At 46.3% G+C, this 22,919-nt stretch overlaps 1 protein-coding gene across 6 annotated transcripts in view; it reads left to right on the top strand.

Annotated features, from left to right (window-relative positions):
• LOC116850500 (CUGBP Elav-like family member 2) overlaps nt 1–22,919 on the top strand; it is a 561,960-nt gene that overhangs the window by 162,715 nt on the left and 376,326 nt on the right. The window contains exon 1 of one of the 6 annotated variants that reach the window (XM_032828837.1): nt 4,881–4,898. The exons of the other annotated variants lie outside the window; for them this stretch is intronic. The gene's annotated coding sequence lies outside the window, so the exon portion shown is untranslated. Of the gene's footprint in view, nt 1–4,880; nt 4,899–22,919 lie in introns of those variants that run through there. 6 annotated transcript variants of the gene reach the window in all.

Raw genomic sequence — 22,919 nt, 5'->3', positions numbered from 1 at the left:
GGGGGAGATAGAGAGAGAGAGAGAGAGAGAGAGAGAGAGAGAGAGAGAGAGAGAGAGGAGCGGAAGAACGAAAGAGGCATAGAGAGAGAGAGAGATATCGCCCCAGGCGATTTTTACAGGTAATTTTGCGATGAACTTCCGCGGAACGTCCGTATTGAATTCATTCGCTGCGCGAAATGATCGAAATTAGTGCAGATGGATGCGCTGTTACGGTAACGCTTTTGGGTGAAATTCAGCCGGAATCGAAATACGGTTTAATCTCATATCGCACGCTCGTGTATTATATTAGAGTCACCGCTTTCGGCGAGATGATTTGTGGGAGTTTCCGTTTCATTGTCAGCGCGCACAGTTGACGTCAACCATCAGACATTCATTTTGTGGAGCGCGACTCACATACGGTTACTTCGACTGTGGATGAGCAAACTAAGCCGGCAAGTCTCTCTCCCGCTTACAGTTTGTCGACTCGTGGTTTCCAACTGTTTGATCCGCTCAAAGAGCCGCCCGAGCGGTCGAAAAATTTAGGTCAAGCGACTTAGAGCGCATCAGGGCTTCCCTTGTATTAACCCGGCATTACGCCGCGGGGATTTCATAATACCACTCGTTTGTTTTAAATTATCCCAACGCCGACAATGCGCACGTAGATCATTAATAAAACCGTGCGTTTCTAGTCTACGCGAATTTGTTTCTGCTCGCGGTTATTTCACAATTTCGACTGAAAAGGGGCATTTTTAATATTTTCGCTTCGGTTCGGCTCTCTCTCCCCCTCTCTCTCTCCCCCGGCTCTCTCCCCCGGCTCTCTCCCCCCCTCTCTCCTCCCTCTCTCTCTTTTTCCCGATCAACCGATAGCTTTTTTCTTCACGATGCGTCTTGGGAGCGAGCTTTGCTTTTTATTTGTTTTCTCGTCATCGGGATATCCGGTAAGCGCGCACACTGCCGGCGACACGTTGCGTCCGAAGACACGTCGTAGATCGCGCGGAAGATTTATAATCCGAACAATCCGCGCGAGAACTGTCCCCGATCGACGCGAAATCAAGTCCCGCTTGCTCGGTAAACTGCCGGCTGGCGCTCCGCGAAAAGCGAATTTCGCGTGCAATTTATTCGAGCATGTCGAAATCGAGTCTACCGCTCTCGCGGTCCTCGAAGCCACAATGAAGTCCGAATTTTCCGAGTGAGATTTCCAGCGGGATATTTTTGTGCGCGATATCAGCACGAGTCGGAACATTTTCTCTCTCGCGAGCGCTGCCGCTTCGGCCGCGTTCCTGAGAGCACATGCGCGAGTGTGTTGTAGAATTTTTCGCGCGCGCCTCTGCAAAGTACAAGAGAGCGGAATGTACTAGTGGTAGTAATTAGGTTTGCTAAAGAAGCACTAAGATATTATACAAGTTGTATGCCATGCACACACAGAAAAATACAGATAAATGTTTGTTTCAAGTATTTCATAAGTTTATACATCTCCGCAAGTCTATTACAAGTTACATAGAGATCAAATTTATTCAAAATACATCGTGAATCCTAATGAGTTTAGTATTTTAACCAAGATAAAGTCGGACCAACTTTTTCCTCGACAAAGTTTTGTAATATTCTTGAGAAGAATAAATTCTTCTTTTGAATGCACGGCAAAATGAAATTTCCTCAAAATTTTGACGAGTATATTTTAAGACTACCAACAGGAAAATATCTTTTCTTGAAGACTAATATTACTTAAAAGAAGGAAAATAAACCGCGTAATCGGTTAACAGCAGAATGATATTTTTCAGCGTGTACATGTACGCGTGCAACTCTTCGCTCTGCTTTATTAATGCTGTAATGTAATTCATATTTGGGTCTAAATCGCATAAATTCCACGCGCGTAACAGAACCCGTGTCAAAATCGCATCGTACATTTTTGCGTTCTTCGCAGATCTCTTTTTATTCTAGTATGTAAATGAGGCGCGGCCTATTCACCGCTGTTGCCTATATTTTTTCTTCATTTCTGCGCTTATAATTATTACAAAATTTCATTATTCGGAGCGTATCTTTCAATGGTACTTTTTCGTTAAATTCTCTCTCTCTCTTTCTCCTCTCGTTTCCTCCTCTCCTCTCCGTATGAAACTGCGGCAGGATGCGAACGCATCCCCTAGCCACCGAGCACGCCTCTCAGTGGCCGCGAGTAGGAGCTGAGCCGGAGAGCTCCCGCGACGTTTCGGTGGCCCGTTTCGTTTCCTTCCTGCATCTCCTAGTTTTATACCCCATGCCCATTCCGGGATCCATTCCCGCGGAGTTTTACTAGCCGCGCGGCTCGCGAAAAGCCTCGACTAGCCCGAGAGAGAAAGAGGAAGAACGCGCGCGTTGCCGGGCTTTTCCGCGCGGACGTCAAAACCGAGAATTTATGACGGCCACCTAAACGTCCGGCCCGAGAAGAGCCCACTTGACGGTGTATGTCGACATATACTTTCGCGATCCTTCCGCGGATGGGCGCGAAATTTTTATTCGGCCCTCCGCGGACGGCGGAATCGCGCCCGCCGTGTGCTGCGTGCATCTCCGTGCTGACGCGCCGCGGAATTACGCCGGCATTGTTCGCGCGACAGCGCGATTTCCCGTTTCCTCGTGACGCCGGTGTATCAAGCGTCGTCATTACGTCGCGTCCGAAATGAAAAACATTCCCACCGCGGCGACATTGCCGAGGGATTTGCGCGTCGGTGAAAATTGCTGGAGCGCTCCAGCCTGCTCTCAATTTGTGTCCGCGGGCCATAAATACACGGCCGAGTCGCCGTCGTGTGAGCTCACATGCGAGAAGAAGCGTCGATTATGACCGCGATTAAAGTACGTTCGCGATTGAATCTTCCTCTAAAAACGAGAAAGAACATTTGATTTGAACGCACTCGGAAAGTCGCTCGGAAGCGGATTTGCCCTTTTCGACGCAACTGCGTTTCATCGAGACGCCAATTCGATCCACAGAGTACTCGGAAGCCATCGCGAGCTCGAGGATGGTTCAAGATATCGGCTATTCACGATAGCCGAATAGAAACGAAGAAGCCTGCTCTCTCCCGTCCCGGAAACGCGGAAGTAGGTCGCGCGCGGATCAGCGTCCGACCAGTTGTTTTCTTACGTAGCGCCAGGGAAGGAGTGACAGGGCGCTCTCTCTGCGCGAGAAAGACACTAACCCGTAAGAGAGTCCGACTTCATATTATTGCATAACCGCGCCATGTGCAAACTCCGCCGGAAACGGGAGAGTTTATTTGAGCGCGCGGGGCCGGCGCCGCGATTGAGCTTGTTTGTTTTTTGAAGCGACCTGGGGCGCGCCGCCGGTTCCGTCGGACTCGGCATTGAAACCGCGTGACGGGATTCGCGACCTCGAAGCGCGGAAAAGTGAGCGCGCATCGGAGAACTATTGGTGAGACTTGGAGAGTACTCGCGTCTTTTCCTCCTTTTCAAGCCGGCGACGAAGGGCTCGACGCGTCGTGTCGCGTCGCGTCGCTCGAGGGTGAGGGCTCGAGAGTGGAGAAGAGCAGGGACGCGAGAATTCTCTCGCGCTCGTGTTCAGTTCATGCTAAAATAACAACCGAACGGCAGGAACGTTCTCGCAACGGGAATTTGTGCTGCGAATTTCGCTATTTTATATAATCGTTGTGTACGGTAAAATAAAGGTTTCATCTGCGTGTAATTTAAGCGGTGCTTGTGTTTCCGAAAGAGCTTGAAATCTTCCATTTCTTTTCTCATTCCCTCGCCCTCTTCCTCCCTTTTTTGCGAGAAAGAGAGAGAGAGAGAGAGAGACAATATATCTTTTAAAAATATTTTGCAGAGCTGTGCATAAGCACCCGGAAAGTAAATACTTTCTGCTGCAAAATCGCTGCAAAACCTCCGTGGCTAGGTTTACCGTTACTTCCTCGCCATCGAACACCATGACAAAATGGTCTGAATTTACGCGGAATCACAGTCACCATCTATTTTGAAATCCATGATTACATTTCGGATAGGTTGTCGAAGAGATATGTAAAATTGATTTCGAGTCAGCATATCCCGCCAAGTTCGCACGAGAGAATGCCGTGTGTCTTCAGGCATGTTTGCACGTTTAATGCCGCATCCTCACAGTTGTCGGGCAAATAGCGCTTCAATGCATTATCGGCGAGGCTCGCCGTGAAAATTCACAGAACGAGTCCGCGCCTGTCCTTCTTCACGAGTTCGTCGGGGGACGCGGGAAAGTGAGCGCGGATAATGGTGCTAATTGGCTCGCGGCTTGTGTAATTCGCAGTTGCGAGTCGTGGATACACGCCTTTAAAGCGGTAAATCATAAGCCGGCGGAGTATCGATCGCGCGCGGGCACAGTCGGCATAGAGCGCGCTAACGCACAGCCGACTGACATAATTACCGCCGTGAATACACTCGGTGTACGGATGAAGATGTCCGAAGAGAATTATGACCCGGCCACTGTCGGCACGCTGCGAAGTCGTCGTTTCAATTTACATTTTCGCGATACCGCACGCGCGCCGGCTACAGGCTCGTATATCTCCCGGCTTCCGTTAAGATTTGAGATCGTTAACGCGACGGCGCTGCCAGTCGCCTAGAGACACCGAAAGGACGACCAAGCTATTGCTCTTACGAGTCAATACTTAGTACTGAGCTGAAGATTGTTATCGAAACGCGCGGATAGTCGCGCGTCGCGATCGTCTCGTGTAACACGTGATGCCTGCTTCACTTAGAAAGTGCCGAAGCGTTCTGCAAAGTGACTCGATCGTGAAAGTACTCGTCTGAAATAGTCGCTTGGGGAGCGTCCACTTTGCTATTGTCAAAAATACAGGTGTCGCGCACGTGGCAGGTAAAAACGTTGCTCGGCAATCTGCGATTCAATCATCCGGACGGATCGCAAAACTTTATTTGTGACGTAGACGCGGAAGGAAAATGTAATCAAACAAAAACGGGTAGGGTTAATTGACTGATTGATAAAATTGCTTTTACGGCGCTAATTGTTGATTGGATTACCTGTTGTAATTTAATTACATTTAATTCTCAGCGCGACACGCTTTGATCGTGGAAAAAAAAGAAGAATCATGCATCAGGCGATACTCCGTACTGTATCGATGCAAAAAGTAAAGCGATTAACCGTTCTCGTTAACAAATGACATCACGACTTGTCGCTATGCTTATCACGGATCCTTAGCCGTTCTCAAGAGACACGTGTCCACAGTACGATGCTTGTCCCGTGAAGGCCGTGAGTATGTATCGTAAACGCGAGAATGCTAATATCCGACTCGATCGAGTTTCAGTTGAGTACGGTATAAAAGGTGTCAGGAAATATGGTAATGCGGGTCTCGCGAACGTGTGTAATCAATATATGTAGCGACATAATCATTTGTGGCAATTTTCTAATTATATTACATTATGCCTTTTACTTTTATTTTCTTTAAATCCGCCATTATATCGATGGAATTTTGTCCCTAACAAATGTCTACATCGCTCATTATCATAGCAATTATATAATATCTAAAACGTTATATAGCAATTAGACGGCAATTAGAGTTACGATTCTTCGCTCTACACTAAGAGAAGAAATATCTAAAAAGTAAAAAAGTATTTATTCGGGGCAACAACTAATGACATTTACTTAAAATCTAAATTCTTTTATTTAAATAGAATAAATACAATAATTTTCATGAAAAACCAAGGTTTAAAAACAAATATATGTTTTCTTATTTTAAAAGATATTGACTAATATATATAAAAATTATTTATACTAATATATATATATATATATATATATATATATATATATATATATATATATTTATTTATTTTGTGTGTATGGAAATATTTATTACATATATATTTATATGTACATTAGCATAAGTAAATAAGTTATTAGTGGTCTGACCGAATAAATATTTTTTATTTCTTGTATATTTTTCATTGAAATGAAATTCTTTATTCTAATAATCATTTAACATCATATGATACATCATACTATATGATTGTTAAATGCCTTGATCTCTTCTACTGACATTTTGTGTTAAAATAAAATATATAAATTGCAAACATTAAACAAGTTAATTAGAGCGAGATGCATTATCGAGAGATATCGCTGTTATCGTAACGGTATCGCTGAAATTAACATGACTCGACTTTTATAGCCACAAGAAATCGAGAAAGAGAGGAGGAGAAAGAGAGAGAGAAAGGGGGAGGGAGAGAGAGAGAGAGAGAGAGAGCGAGAGAGCGAGACCAGATATCCCATGCGGGAGCTTACGTATGTTGGTCCATTCGCCACGAGCTAGATTACGCGAAGCATATTTATGTGTAGCGTTTTGTCGGCGATGTTGCGAGAAACGTAATTCCAACGTGAAGTTGTGCTCCCGCGCGTGATGTTTTCGTTTTTGCGGCGTCGCGTTTACTACATATGCATGGCGGCACGAAAGGTGTAATTAGGTCGTGACGTTTATAATTCGATTCAACGTGACCCGCGCAATCCGCTTTGGAATCGCTCGTTTGCGTTTTACTTACGGGCGACTCTCGCGGTTATTTGCTAAACGCAAATTCCCGCCGATAAATATTTTCGCGAATTTCACCGTCGCGCTCATGCAACCGACGGTTTGTCTGGATGCGTGAATTCTTCCTCGACGCGGAAATAATAATGATAACACGATAAAGCTGCCGTGAGCTATGAAATGCGCCGGCTAACGACGCATCGCATCGCAGACACGGAGTTGATGTTAACAATGGAAGAAGCGCGGATCGATATAGCGCTTCGATCTTCATTAATATTCGATTAACCCGCGGTGAATCGAAGGTGACTTTTAACAAAAATACGCTCATCACGGTAGGCCTCCCGTCGACTCGTTTAGTTTCGACCAACGCTCTCGAGTTGAGTTCGAATTCCGAATAATCGAGTATTTATAAGTCTCGCCGCGTTCTTGAGATTCGTGGAATGGCGCGCCGACGCGTCTACCTTCGCCGGACAGCTGAAAAACAAATTGAAACTCGTGCATTCGAGGCGTGTCTGCAGTGCGCGGCCGGATGTTCGATGTCGTCGCATTCACACGTCGAATCCCGCGCGCGATGCAATTTTTCCAGAAATATTTCACTAACACGACCATTCGTGTTCGGCTCTCCATTCGAATATTCAGCAGCCCCATCCCGTCGGCTTGCCGTAAACCGAGGCGTAAACCGAAACGCGAAGCGAGGCCGCGCGCGGTAGAACGGAAGTAGTCTTCGGCGGCGCTTAGATCAGCCATAAAATCGGATACCGCGAGAAAGACGAATCTACCGGTGTTCGCTTACGGGACGGCCCCTCGCAGCGAAATATATCACGTGTCTGTGGGTAGAACGAATTGCGTAGTACGCAAGCGCGCGACGACTTTATGATCATAGAAATAAATGATCGGGCCGGTGCGACGCCACTCTCCAGCGTACCCGCAACGGATTACGCTCCTCTCCGTGCTCGCGCGAGAATGTATCGCGTGCCATCTGTCACACGCGAGTACGATGATGGCCGCTTATCCTCCTCGATCGCTACGTTTACACCGCCAGATTAACGCGCGCGTTTTACAGTTTTATAGCTCGCGACGGTTTATTCTTACGTTTTATTTGCCCGCCGCGTCGATCGCTTGTCCCAACGTCAACGGACGGCCGCGCGTTGCGGCGACAGCTGTAGTTTGCCAACTCCCGAATAATCGTCTGTGCACGGCGCCCGTGGCGGAGAGAATAAAATAGGGGAGAAAAAAAGAAAAGAACGATATTTTTTGCGACAGCAAACCGTCGCGACCTCGATCGTGTCAGGTTCTCGGGGGCAGAGGGGGGAGGGGGCTGGAAAAACAGCAGAAGCGACGACGACGAAGAAACGCACCGAGTGCCGATAAATAACGCGCGATAAATGAGCCGAGGTCGGTCGTAGGAAGGCGTGTGCGGCATACGAGCATAAACTATCAACGAAGGGTGTTTACCGTTAAAAGGGGGCGTTTGCGGTACGCAGCTTGCCGCATAGGGTGTCTTATCGCGACTACATGGGCGGATTGTGCGGCTCTGTAGATTATCGCCGAAGCCGTGCCACTCGACACCATTACGCGGATGTACATGTGACAGAGTCTCTCGCTTTATCCGTTCTTTTCTCTCCCTCTTGCATACACACACTCTCTCTCTTTCTCTCTCTCTCGTATTACTTTTAAATACCCAGTCGTGACTTTATCCCCGTTAAAAACGCGCGATGCGCTGTGGCTCGCCCGACGATTATTGCGGTCGCGTCGATGCGGCGGTTGATTAATGATGATGATATTGACATCATAAAGAAATGAACGGTTAATTAGCGAGGATATTGGGATGAAATGTGTGCATAACAGATCGAGGGCGAAATGCCTTAATTTTAATAACTGCGCGGTGATTTGAGTGGCCGGTATTGCCGGCGATTACTGAGCGAGTGCGGTTTAAATGACACGACCTGTATTTATGAGCGACAAATGTGATACGGTTAACCCCGCAACTGCGATTCTTGGGTCGTTTCTTCCGCACATCTGCATGGAGCGGAAGGCCGCTTGCGCATCACGATGCACATGCAGTTAGCTCGCGTTTTCGACCGTATGACGCACCACCGCGGAGATAAACGCGAAGATGTGACCGTAAGATTAGAAGGGTCTCTGGAAAAGGGACAAGTAGGTAACGCGCGCGGGTAGGCTGGGGGAGGCGGTGGCCGAGGGAGAGGGTCGAAACGGCGGAGTGGATAGCTATGGAGTTAGCTGGTTAACTCGACGAAACAACGGTACCAAGTTAACGCGCGCGAGAGGAGTTGGCGTCAGTTGGCACCAACGCGGCGCAGCCGTAGGAGCCGCGGGGCGCGACGGGACGGGTGGGTGGCGAACCTCGGCGCCCCTAACTATTTCATTGTTTCATAATTGAAGCACTTGCGGTTCCACCGTTATGCATATATCCATTAAAGGGGCCGGAGCACGAAAACGCAGCGTCGTCGTCTGCGAAACTCGCCTCGTTACGGCGGCGCAGCCGTGGAACGTCTTTTGAGAAGCGATCGTTGAACCGCCGCGCTGCATCGCTTTTCTCGCTCGCGCGTGTCGCTTGTCTGCCGATAATTAGACCGTCGAATGCCGCGCCGCATGCACGCTCGTCTGTACACCTGATTATCCGATTTGCGCGATAAAGGGAACTTCGTTTCAGACTAAACGTTCCGATTTTCTGTGCCTTTGAGCGACACGCGCACGGGAAAATCGATCCACGGCGTTATTAAATGGAAAGGACTGACTTCGCTGAGACGTTTCTGCCAGATCGACTCACAAGACGTGTGTGCAAACGAGTCGTATTTCTGTGCATGCGGTGGAAAAGCGTGGTGCTTCGCTCGTAGTAGTAGCAAAAGTAGCTTGGCGACTCTGCAAAGATTTAAACGGCACGAATAAATTGAGTAATTTGTCTTCCAACTTTGAACTGTATCGATCTGTCTTTTCGTCGCTGCATTCGATTAGCGTTCGAATATATTTACAGTGCCCTCTACTTACCACCGACTTTCGTGCGGCTTTTCATTCCAATTTCGCTTCGTTCGCCAGTTTATTTAATCCGGATTATAAAATAAAATTTATTTTTGAAATTTATTTTATTATAATCCAGCGAATTAAATAAAGTTTATTTAGCCGTTTGGCCAAACGGTCGTTTTGAAAAACTGCGAAGAATCACATTATTATTGGCAATTCGCACAATAATTTGCGTGATTAGCGTCATTAATTTATTTTATACGGAGTGCAGTCGGGGATAATCGCCGAGAGCTCAGTCGTCTTTTCATGTACCTTAATTCACGTATTTCAACGACATTCGCGGCAATAATTAATATCCTCCGCGATCCCCCCTGTGTATACATCCTCGTCAATAAATGAAGATAATGTCGTGGCGGAGGAGAACGACATTACAACGTGAAATTTTTCACGAGACGGCCCGTCCGTAAAATCGAACGGCAATTGAACGAAGCGGAACGACGAATTAGTTTCTGGCACGAATGCTCGATTTATGTAAATCAGGTTAACGTCATTGGCCATCCGCGCATTTCGTATTATCGCACTTTCTATTCCCTTTGGACCTCCTCGCGCGGACTTTGCATTCCGGCTGCTGCTGCCGCCCGTTTTCACGAGTGATATGTAGCATTTGTGACTGCGCGTGTTGAAAAATGCGACTCCACAATCGGCGCGAAAGAAGTGAGAGGCACTTTGACGGTAAAAATTTCGTCCACTTTGACGAGGCCGTCAACCCGAAGCGAGAATTTGCACTGCGCGAAGGTAGTCGCGAAAAACAACATCTGTCGACGTGCGCGCAACTAAAATCGATACGCCGCCGCGGGAGGAATCGCCGCGAATCGATTAAAACGAGATCGACAATAGACAGTCAATGTGATCAAAATTTATTGCGCCATTTTCACGCTTATTAGCAGTCGCGGCTCGTTGTAGATATCGAATTCTGCGTCGCGATTGATTGACCCGGTGACGCACGCTCTAGAGCAGAAATTCATTGGGGCAGCGCGCGGATAGTGCGGCCGGATCGAGTTTCGTGTTAATGTTGATTAACTTATTACCCCTTGCGTCGCCATTATAACGCGCGCTACGACCGTGTGCTACCAGTTCGTACGCTTCGTTTTCAGTCTTTGACAGCGGTTTAATTGCGCTCATCGGACTCGTCGAGCGATAAACATTTTTTTAACCAGCGCGCCTCCCGCCCTTCATCTCTCCCCCTGCGCCGCGTCACTTTGTGCTTTTGTCGAGTTTTCGCAAGCACCCGCGCGCGCCTCTCTGTTTGCACGATCGATGCGCAAAGGTCCACAATCGTGACCCTATCGACGAAAATGGGGCATTGCGGGATTGTGTAAAAATGACGATGTGCCGCCGGTGCGTGAAACACATGGAAATTGATACGAAATTCCGCTCGGAAAAATCGGAAATTTGCGTAAATTATGAGAGCCACGCGAGGAATAAATTACCTGGGGGAATCGCGGTCTGTTGGACCGCGATCAAAATTTTTTTTTTATAAGAGAAGAGACAGAAGAGCAGAGAGACAGAGAGAGAGAGATAGAGAGGGTGAGTTAATTGTACCTCTCGATTATAACAGTCACTATTACCGCACTTGTGTTGATACGCCAGGATCGATCGTGTGCGCGTACAGGGATCGAGTGCAGCTTGTTAAATTTTCCCACAAACTGAGGACATCGTTTGAACGGTACCGCCATAAGTTTACACTGTTACACGAGAGCAAACAGCGGTCAGAATCCGGTTAATGTTGCGTATTCCTTTTGATACGCACCGGAAGATCCGATGTGATGCTGCGGTAGTTATCATGATGCATTCGATGCTTGTTTGCGTAACACAAAGATTCGTAGGATTAAACCCGAGCTGCCGAGGCAGAAATTTGCTACTGACGGAACATTTGCAACCGAAGCGAACGCTCGCACAAAGCCTCTCTGACTGAGGGACTTCCAAATCGTTGTAATACGATGCAGCCTTTCAATACTTAGTATTTTAATGCTCAGTACTTTAATGCTGATTTATATTCTCTATAATGCGATTCGCTCCGTTTATTTTCGCCGAGTCGACATGTCGCGACAAACACCGCATATTCGAAAAATATGGAGACTACTCCCTGATTACGTACTTGTCGATGTAACTGATCACGTACATCAAAAATACAACAAAAAGATCTCAGTTGGAACAAGAAAGGAAGCATGTGTTTTCTCTTGACGGGTGCTGTCAAATCGATTTTTTTACGAATTTTCGGAGAACAAATGATCTTATGAGTCTCATACTCTAGAACTATAATTCTTAAGCCTAGAACAACTCAGAACAAAAAGATCTCGGTTGGAACAAGAAAGATAGTATAAGTTTACTCTTGGTCCGATAGACTGTTTGTCAAAAAACTTTTTCTTAATTTTTCGGGCTTATAATTAAACTTATTGATTTGTGCTTTTGGAACAATGTTTGGAACAATTAGAACAATCTGTATCGGTATCGGAATGCTTTATTTTCAAAAAATGGGGTGCCAGGTCAAAAACATTTTTTTCATTTTTTGGACTTATAATTCAACTTACGGATTTGTCCTTTTGGAACAATGTTTGGAACAACTAGAACAATCTATTGCAGTATCAGAATGTTCGATTTTCGAAAAGTGGGGTGCTAGCTCAAAAAATCATTTTTTTTTTTGTTTTATTCGAAAACCGTTTCGAATGAAGCAATATCACTTTGGAACAATATGGTACAAAGTCAGAACAATCTGGAACAACTTTCAAAATTATAAATTTCAAAAAGTGGGGTGCCAACTTCATACACTCCGATCGTCGGGACGTATCGTGAGTACGTAATTCGGGAGTAACGTCGTCGTTTCGCGGTGTACATCGGCAGTGCTTGTCGCGACATGTCGAGTTGGTGTCTCTCACAATTGTAAGTATCATTCAAGCCAGTAAGACTGACTCGAGTGCTAACGGTGTCGGACAACCGTCGGATTTGTTAATCGGGAGTGAGAAGCGCGCGGTGATAATCGGAGGGATAGATAGGTAATATGACATGGCGGAGGTATACGCGACGTCGTTCGCAATATGAACGACAGCGGGCGACAAGAAGCCGGAGCGGACGCGACGCGCGAACGCGAAAGGGATCCGTCGGTACAATTAATCGACGGGACCGTATCCAGCGTTGCTGCAAGAAGAGCGACCGCGTCGTGGCGTCGCGCTAACGTGTATAATCCTAAACTACCCTCAATAGGATACGAAACCGACGATGCGGCATACGAGCGCGGGAGCGAACGCATTAGTGAATTAGCGTTTCCTGCCGTTGCAATCACGGTAATGCGCCGGTGTGCCGTGCACGCTCACGCTCCTCGGCCGCGGATAAAGTGATGCTCGTGCACGCATGACCGAGACGATTAACAATTAACGAGTACGTTGCGAGCGAGCGCTGCATCGCGCACTGCATTGCAGGATCGCTTTCACGGTCCGTCCTAGATCCGCGAGCTCGACTTTGCGCACCCGCGACCGAATGGGAACAAGAGAAGGTGGAGGAAGTGCATCGTAGTCCCGTCATCGGCGTTGTTTGTCCCGGCCGGAGCTATTGTACGCGTGGCCACGCTGTTTTATAGCTTTTATAAATCGATCGCCGCGTGGAATACAAGCTTCTCTCGCGCCGCTAAGCATTTCAATGCGCCTGGACGACTCGGCGTCTTCCTCCTCGCGATAAATTACGCGTACCTTCCTTTCCGCGAGCGCGCCGCGTAATTTGGTTTCCATTCGATTTTAATTTACAACCGGGAGCGAGCTTGGCACATCGCATTCCGCTCGCAACGGCGGTAAAATTGGAAAGCGCGTTCTGCTCGACGAGGGGAAAGAAAGAGAAAAAAAGAAGAAAGGGGGCGTTTCTCGTATTACGTTTTTTCGAGGCTAGGCGCCGGTCAGAAACCGCGTATCAACGGCAGCGTCGCGCAGCTTCGGCTAATTGTAATCATCTGGGAGGCGTTGTCCTTTCGGAAAAATTAATTTTCCGCGGACGTGTTGGTTGAATTGTCGATTTGATCATCGGTTGACGCGCCGCTCTCGCGCGAATAATTATTTCTCGAGCGCGACGCACCGTTTCGCGCTCTCGCGCCGTCGATCGTGCGTGCACTTACGTAACGCGAACGCGTGACTTCGTAAACTATCGACGTCACACGTGCACAACGGGTGTATGCATAAAATTTCATTTATGAATCGGCGCGCATTGTCGTTCGCAGCCTGCAGTTTTATGTAAGCACCCGGTAACGCAAATTCACGGTTATCGCCCGTCGCTTCCGTAATCGTTTGGTGAATGTCACATTTATTGGACGAACAGCTGTCTACACGGTACAACGGCTGTGCACGGCGAATTGCGCCAAATAACTTTTGCACGCTGCGAATGTCGCGCGTCGTGTGTTTCGCGTCGTGGAATTTTCGACGAACTCTTTATTGATCTCACGGTCGGCTACCTGCGCGACAACGGACGGTTTGTCACTTTCCGCCTAACTGCGCGAAAATTCAAAGTAGAATTAAGAAATTTCACTTTACTCACCATCTTGACACTTCTAGAAAAAATCGAACAAATTATCGTTATAATTTCAACTTAGTACAAATTAAGATGCAGTTTTAGGAAATTCTACATATATTTTGTCAGATCACACGAAAAGAAAAATTTGGTTGGAGAAATCAGTTTTTGGTGTGTGAAATAATTCAGAAATAAACTTTAGATTGATATTGTCAGAATTCTGTGTTCATGTTGACCAGAACGAATTGGGTTGAATTTTAATAACTTTAACCGGAATTTCTGAGTCCAACCAAACCTTTCTTTCCGTGCACACACGTGATCTTGATTTACGAAAAGGAAGAAGGAAAGTAACAATATCCAAAACACTACAACCTCCTAGAGTCCTGATATGAAGTTTATAATTGCGCGATATGGAAGGCACGCGGCTTCTAAGGTAGAAAATATGACGTCTCGCGTCGGGGATACTTTCGCGATGCGGAGATTCAGAAGGAATTCCTCCCGCTCTCTTTCTCTCCCGCAGCCGGTCCGTGATAATTCTTCGCTGATAAAGCAGCGAAGCTTTTTATGGTACCAGGCACTGGTTGCGCAATGAGCGGAGCGCGCGTTGAAGGATCGTCGCGTAGCACGAAACGTCGTTCCGAGCGACGGAGTTCAAGCCCGAAGGGTCGCATTCCACGATGGCTTCGGCGCCGTTGGAAGAAGCGATTCTACCCTTCTACCACTCTCCTCCGACTTGCCCGGGCTCTTTCCTCCTCCGGCTGAGAAATCTCGGGCTGTCTCGTTAAAACTTTTCCCCGGCACACGTCTCGAGAGCGCTCTCAAAGAAGGTTGCATCCGTGTTTCGGCATCCAGCTTACTTTTACATGCGGTACGCGAGAACCCGCGGCGACGGCGGTGGCGGTGGCGGCGGCGGTGGTTTCCAGTTATGTCTCACCTGCGCGTGACAAGCGTGGCCCGGGATGACTCCAAGTTTTTGTACCTGCTCGTGGACTCGCTCGAGCGCGATCCCCGTAGACTCCTCGGAGAGCAACTTCGCGAGACGGTAGATTCGCCGAATCCGCGAAAACCGCGTTCTCGTGGTCGCATTAATTCTTTATCTTGTCGCGTCGCGGAAGGTAGACTTCGCGGGAACGCGTACCCCACAAGTATGTTCAATCATGTCAACGAAAAACGTTTAATTTTCGCGGGTAGATATTCCAGAGTCGTGTCTAGTCCGTTCACGTATGTCAAGCGTACGCCGCTTCGTTATTAAAGCATCGCGTAATTCAACTTCGTAACGCGAGATTCGTGGGAAATGAAACGCCACTCCTCTATATTTCCAGAGTTAAATGTTACGCGCGTAATCGCGCGCTGATAAAATGTACAGCGCGTCCCGAAGTCAATACGTCAGGTCTTAATGACTGCGACGAAGCGGATTTTTTCCTTAGTTAAGATTCGGGTGTCGAAATGTGTGATGTTTCCTCTTGAATATTTTGTCGTTGAAATGTTGTTAGATCATATTTTCACCAATAATTAGATGCGAGTGATGCACATTTAAATTTCTACTGTCCAACTTTTTTCGAGATTATTTCTGCGATTTTCTCGCGATACGTTTAACGATCTCTGAAACTTCGTCTAAGGTAAATCTACTGCTGGGAACAAACTTGTATAAAATCTCTTCTACAAAGTTAACCATAATCCACTCGAAAAATTTACTCCCCGCGTTCGCGAGTGTAACGTATATTGTCGAACATTTCCACCGTCCCAACTACGATACTTACGATCGACAGAATTTTCGTTGCGTCGTTGGGGCGCAAGGGACGTCCAAGAGGCTAACGAAACGACATCTCCGTCCCATAGTTATTCGCTATATGTACATCCCCCGTGTCCATCCTCTCTCTCTCTTTCTCTCTCTCTCTCTCTCTCTCTCTCTCTCTATATATATATATATATATATATATATATTTGTCCGATATCGTTTGCTTCCTCGGAGGATATGCCGGGATAAGAACGACATAGGCGGCCGCGGGAAAAGCGGTCGACGTCCATGGTGGCGGCACTCGACGGCGGTGGCGTTCCCACGGGACAAAAGGGACGGCTCGCGGCCATAAAAATGGAAATCCATGTGTATGGTTTTTTCGATGTATCCCCGATCATACGTGCGGCGCGGTCCCGCCATCTTCGTGCTCGACGTAGCGTACAGGGTGTGGTGTCCCCGTAATCTCCCCATTGTGCCGGCGCTGCCACGCGTGTACGCAGATAGGAGCGATTCGGTCAACGCTACTGCCGGTATGAACGCACATCTGAGCGCACGCACCACCTCGAAAATCCGGGCCTACCTCGTTCAGTTTCTCGAGCCCGGTCGCGTAGATGTAGATCGACTCCCGGATCGACCGAATTCCCTTTCTCTATTTCTCTCTCTCCTCCTCTCTCTCTCTCTCTCTCTGTCCGCAGCGCACGATGTGGGCGATTAAATGTATTTGCAGTTTGCCAAGGGCGTTCACGTGTGAAAAGTTTCCAGCCTTCGATCGTTGATGTCACATTCGTCCCCAAAATATTCTCAATTTCCTCCTTTGATTAAATCATTAATTAGTTCTTAACTGAAAAGTAACGCGTACGCTTCATTTTTATTAAAGCTCGACACGATTTCACACGTCGTTATCAGAGCACTCAAATCGCTAGCAAGCCAAGAAAAAAGCAGCGGCGCTTGAACCGTGGTAACACGGTTAAACGACAGTGAAAACATTCGCGGTTCTCATCAGGTGATATTTCTAGCGCACACCGTCAGAACTCAATGTCATCTCCGCGACGCGTCATTGGTCTCCAACGCTTTTGAGACGGATCACGGGAAAGGGAACCTCGATAACCCACCTACTCCATCTTCCTCGACCTATTTTTATCGTGAGCACGAATACGTGGGTTTCACACATACACATGCACGTGTACGCTCCGCGCTCGTGCTCGTCCTGTACTAGCGTGGAAACGTTGAGATGTCGACGGATTTGTGATGCGTGATACACCCACCGATGAAAGTAGCGGCGGGCTTTACATCTGAAGCTCCGCTCTCGTGTGCGAACGCGCGCGTGGCCGACTATCTTTCCCGTGAGAAGAGTACCGGAGTGCCTTCAGCACGCCGTGCCAGATGGTGGTGCATGCGAGCATTGACAAGTACTCGTCTCCTTGCGACGAGACGCGGAGAACTCGAGCGACGTGTGCATACGGTATCGCGATACGCGCGTGCCTCCATCGTCGTGGTGTCGCACGTATGAAACTCAAAACTAAAAAGGATAGCAAACTATGTCGAGACCGACCGATTATTTTTCATCATGGTGTTGCTTGATAGTGCCAAACGCATTAATTAATTAGCATTTATGTCACGACGACAAAATGACTGTATGATGACGGAATTGTCTGTTGCCTTTGCTCGAGAATTATTCTCGCAAGGTTGCCATTCGTCGTCAATCCAAACCACATTAACGCATAATCATATCATATTTTTTAGGGCACGTAATACAGGCTGGCTCTGTCAGACCCGGGCAATTTTGAACTACCATCCTGAGTCGAAATTTTGATCTTACTTTCAGCCTTACTATTACATTCAACATCTATTTTGCAACCTACATCAACCTCATTTGAAAATCAATATTTTTATATATATATTTCTCTCGATAGAAAAATAGAAAAGTTATTAAGAGAGAAAGAAAGAGTTATAAGATATTAGCAGAATAAAATCAAAATCCGCAAACTGACGTGTTATTTCGTCGGAAAGTTGTTGGTAAGCCATCGAATTTACATTCGCGTTTCACACAGTACTCAACATTGTACGCGGAGGATTAATAAAAGCGTGGAAAGGAGAAGTCGCGGCGGTTGTCGCGCCGCGTCATGACTGACAATCGAATTCTCCCGCGAAATTTTCGACAAGGGGGGAAAGTCGTCCGCGAATTCGCCGAGCAATCTGTATCGCGACACTCCGTACGCGCGTCTCCGCGCGGCGGACACGTGTCTCTGACGCGCATATGGGTCGCATATGCAGGCACGCGGCAATACATATACGTACGCGCACGCACACTCGCGAGGAGATGCACATAGAGAGAGGAGAACCCGTCGCGCTCTTCCGCACGTTCGCTTGAAAGCCCGAGTACGCGCGCGGAGAAGACCTCGTGCGAATTCACAATGCACAGACGTTGCGCCGCTCCTCCTTCCGGCCGCCGTCTTTGTACAACGTGTGTGTGTTATTGGATTTGTTTGAAAAACTCTTCAAATTCGAGTAGGACGTCGTTCCGGGGGTGCCGGGAACGTGCTCTTCCGTCGTCGTCGCGAGTAACACTCGTCGAAGCGCACGATCGAGACGCGTCGTGAAACGCGCCCGAATTCGCGATATTCATGTAACGCGAATATTAATTATCGGAGCTTTATGAACGAAAGACACGCCGCGAAGACCTCGTCCGTATACGATATGTCACGATTAACAATTATTCGCGGATTACGGCGCTGGTGGTTTACCTTCCATTTTTCTCTTTTTTCCTCTATCTTTTTTTAGTGGTCGCGAGGTTTGTGTCAGGTCGAGAGAGTATTTTGACGAACCGCGTCGTAATCCCGCAAGCACGTATTTTGACGGACAGTTGCCACGTACCGACGATAAAATTGCTCATAGAGGCGGTAAACGTTGCTTGTGTCAACGCTAGAATCGACATATGCGCAACTACTGCAGGGCTTACATGTGCCGGAGTGTTTTCACTGTAAACAGTCCGGCATCGGCCGATAAAGTTTACCATTCATTGATAAAATACATCTCATATGAGAGCACGATCGAACTTTCCCGCGCGTTATGTAGGTGTGTATGTGTGTGTGTATGTGTGTGTGTGTGTGTGTGTGTGTCGTTTGTTGACAGTTATGTTGGCGTATCACCTGACCATTCTTTGTTCCGCAAAGATTTTCAGCGATAAAAACAGAATTGATGGCAGCGAGTCCGCAGCTTCATTTCATGTGGTAGACTTGTTTTCCAAATACGCGATTTCTTTTTCTCCTTTTTTTTTGTTGTCTCTTTTCGTCTCGTCATGTCGCGCGTACGCCCATACGCGCGTACACACCAGCTATTACGTGTAGAATCTATCAAACCGTCACGCATCGGTTAATTGAGTAACTACAGGTAATCTCGTAATATAGAGACCGGTGAAGATTAAATATTAACACACGCGAGATAACGCGTAACTCAACGATTTTAGTTTCATCTATTTGCAGCAGTTGATTTCGGTCAGGGACATATGTATGGTAGAGTACGATGGAGTTCCTCGTGTACGGCGCCTCCTTGTGTCTCGGGTAAAGGTACGGAACGCTGTTTGCGAATCTCGCGTATCATAAACCGTGATTCGATTATGAATTCGCATAAAACGCGCGCGATATCGAAATAAAATGCACAAACGCGGCGAGGCACTCGGCGGCGCTCGCGAAAATTTGATTTAGTCCTTACTCCTCAAAGTAAATGGCAAGACCTGTTGCACGCGCCAAATCAAGCCGCCACGGTTGATGAAAATCACCGGTTGCTCAATTCACTTTCTCAATTTACCTTATTCCTCGGGCGCTTCTTTATTTGCGTACTTTGTCGCCGTATCGATTCTCATTTCGCGGAACTTTAGTTGCTCGTAACACGAGATTAAAGCGGAAACTCCGGCTTGAAAATATGTGCTTTCGTTATGTGCCATTGAATACACTTAATTTCCTCTAAGCCGGAAGAAGCACGACGAGCTTTCGATATTTTTAAGTAATTGGTTTAAGCTCGGGTCCAAATATATCGGTGCGATTTGTGCGAGTAATACATGAAATATCACGGTCACGTTTCCTGAGAACGTGCAACGCACAAAATATTGCTGTCACTATCGCGAAAAAGATTTAATAGAAATATTTGATAACAATTTTTTTTTTTATAAAAAAAAGTTGATTTTTCCTATTTTTTTTTATGGATATTGAAATATTTTATTTTCTATCTTTAAAAGAAGAAATAAAAAATGTCACTATATTTAATAAAAGCTTGAAAATGGAAATGCTATCTGTTAAAAGAGAGAAAAAAAATCAATTTTTAAATTCGAAATCTTACATTAGTTTTGAAAGAAAAGTAAATTTAAGTATCACCGATGTTCGGGATCAAAGCCACCAACACAATGTTGTTTGAACAGTTGGTTCGACACGAACTCCGCGCGATTAGGGCTAATTCATGCAAGCAACCGAGTTTCTCTATACATGTATCAGCGAATTTTTTTCACACTTAGCGTAATCCAGAAAATTAATTTCGGGGGGGAGGCGAGCTGCAGCTCCCTCAACCCTGCCTTGGCTACGCCACTGTATTGGCTGTATTACACACGGGACTGTGTAACACGATGGGCTTCGATGCGTAAATTTTCAGAAGCGCGGTGCGTTGCGCACTTCTTTTTTCGGGGAGAATGAGGAAAATACGGGAGAGGTAACGCACGAAAAATGTAATACCAACGGAGAAGCGGAATGTAAATTAATACAAAACGTCGCGCCGGCAGTATTCCCATTCGCATTTAACTTTCGGAGTGTTAAACGTGCACAAAGCGAAATACACAGCGGCACGGAAATTCCTTTCATTATTACGCCACAAAAATCCGACACTTTAAAGCCAGTTACGGGAGCGGGAGAGAGCGAGAGAGCCCCCGCCCGAACACGGTGGTTAAAAAGCGCTCAACTAGCTTAAAATACGCGCGGCGGGCTCGAGTTTCGAATAAAAGTCGTTATAAGAAAATCGCGGTAACAATATGACTTGAACTTAGGGGCAAATTGGAGAGGAGCGGAGGACACAAGAAGTTTCGTCCGCGTCGTTACCACAGCGCCAGCGTTGTATCGCGGAAATCTGCTATTTGAAACTCTTCGCGCTAACACAATTCACATTCTCGTTACGCGGCGCGCTCGTTTCTTCCGACGAATTTTTTCGTGCGATGTAATTTCCCGCTCGCGCGAGAGAATTAAGCTATTTAACGGTACACAAAACGGGTCAAGTGTCCGACGTTTGTCAATTTAGAATTTTTCATCGTTGTACATTTCTCAGCAGCGAGTTTTAAACAGTTCGGCGTTAGTGACGAGTTGTACTGTTGGACAATAAAATTTTCTTTCACTAAAATAATCGGCAAATCAATAATCAACGTTATTCACTTGTCATGTATAAAGTCACAAATAATTTCATCGACGCATGTGATTAATTATTAATCACATTTTCATGTGATTGTGAGTATATACTAATTGACAATTAGTCACATCAATGGATAAAATTATTTGTGACTTTATACATGACGATCGATTAATTTTGATTATTCATTTGCTGATTATTTTAATCAAAGAAAATTTTCATCGATTAACACTGCTCTTTATTGATGTACGAATTGATTTTATTATGAGGCAAAAATTTTTGCTTAAAATTCCAGTTTTAAAGCATTATCGTTGCTTCAATGGAACGATTTCAGCCAAATGTAGAAAATTATTCTTGAATCAATCGTGAAAACACGTGACTTTCTCATCGCAAATAGTCACATTGCATTTCTACACGCAAAGAAATTAGATTATTATTATTATTACTTACTACTTACATACTTAATTATTACAAATTAATTAATATCAGCTAAATTCAAGTGGCTGAGTCGAACTTCGTTAAAAGATAAATCGTTTTGTTGTCGTTGCTAAGCGTTGGTCATCGCAGGTAAAATGCATTCGCTGTGAGATATAGATTTATTAGTTGAAATTAAAAGCCATTTGTTTGTCGAGTAGCTAAAAAAGTAGCAACTATTATTAAATATTTTATGTAACCGTGATTGCGCGACTCTTCCAAATAGGCAATGAAAGAGCAGCATGGACGTGTGTGGTAATGCGTGCTAGAGATTATTTTTTCATGTCGCTCTGCGTCGATTTATTCGCGACTCATAGACGTTTAAGGCCCGATGTACAATAGATAGAGTAAGGAGTAGAAGAAATGGAAATAATTTATTTTGCTTACTCCCTTACTCCAGCTCTTATTAATTAATTCATGCTTACTCCATGTGACATAGACGGGCAAACTTTTATTGGAGTAAAGGAATAAGCGAAATAAATTATTTCTAATTTCGTCTTATTCCTACTCCTTACTCCATCTATTGTAGATCGGGCCTAACGGTCGTCGCACACAAATTGACATAACAGTAACATAAGACGTACCATAAAAATGGACCAATTATAATCGAGTACTCACAAAAATGGCAACTTTACGGTTTGACAATACTCAAAGTGATTGGTCAATTCTTACGGTACGTCTTAGAGCCCTCACACATGAAATGACATAACTGCATGTGCATAGCATAAGACTGTATGGACCAATGAGCATCGAGTATTGAGAATCAAGCATCAATATGGGGGCTAAATACTCGATACTCATTGATTCATACAGTCTTATGCTATGCACATGCAGTTATGTCATTTCATGTGTGAGGGCGCATATGTTACTGTTATGTCAATTCGTGTGCGGCGCCTCTAAAGCCGCGGCGCGGCAGCATCAGATTTGAACTGAAAATTTGCGGTCGCGAGACGCTCGGTACTTGCTCTCGCATCGGCGCATTGTTTGCTTCTAAAGCGAGGGTGAACGACCGCGCGGCTGTAGCGAGCAAGCGAGTGGTGGGGTGTGATGCTTATCTGAGCTGCGGAGTGGGGGTAGCGAGCTATGCGCTGTCGCGTTCCACACGAGGTGACTCACTCGACAGTCGCGCTCGGGACTCCTTTCGCTCGTCGCGTATAACGATCTATTACGCCGCTCGCCAAAGTGATCACGCTAAATAATTTAGAGCGCGGATTTTCAGAGGCAGCAGAGTCCCACAAAAACGCGTTGTCACCCCGTAGTCGACACAGAACGATATAAGCATATCTGACGTAATTTTCGGAAATAGACATTTTCAAGGGCGAATGTTTCTTTAAAAAACC

Source organism: Odontomachus brunneus, unplaced genomic scaffold, assembly GCF_010583005.1.
Source record: "Odontomachus brunneus isolate Ranch 3 - 2012 unplaced genomic scaffold, Obru_v1 Obru_scaffold_147, whole genome shotgun sequence".
In the NCBI taxonomy this organism is placed as follows: domain Eukaryota; kingdom Metazoa; phylum Arthropoda; class Insecta; order Hymenoptera; family Formicidae; genus Odontomachus; species Odontomachus brunneus.
This window is presented reverse-complemented; position numbering and strand designations above follow the sequence as displayed.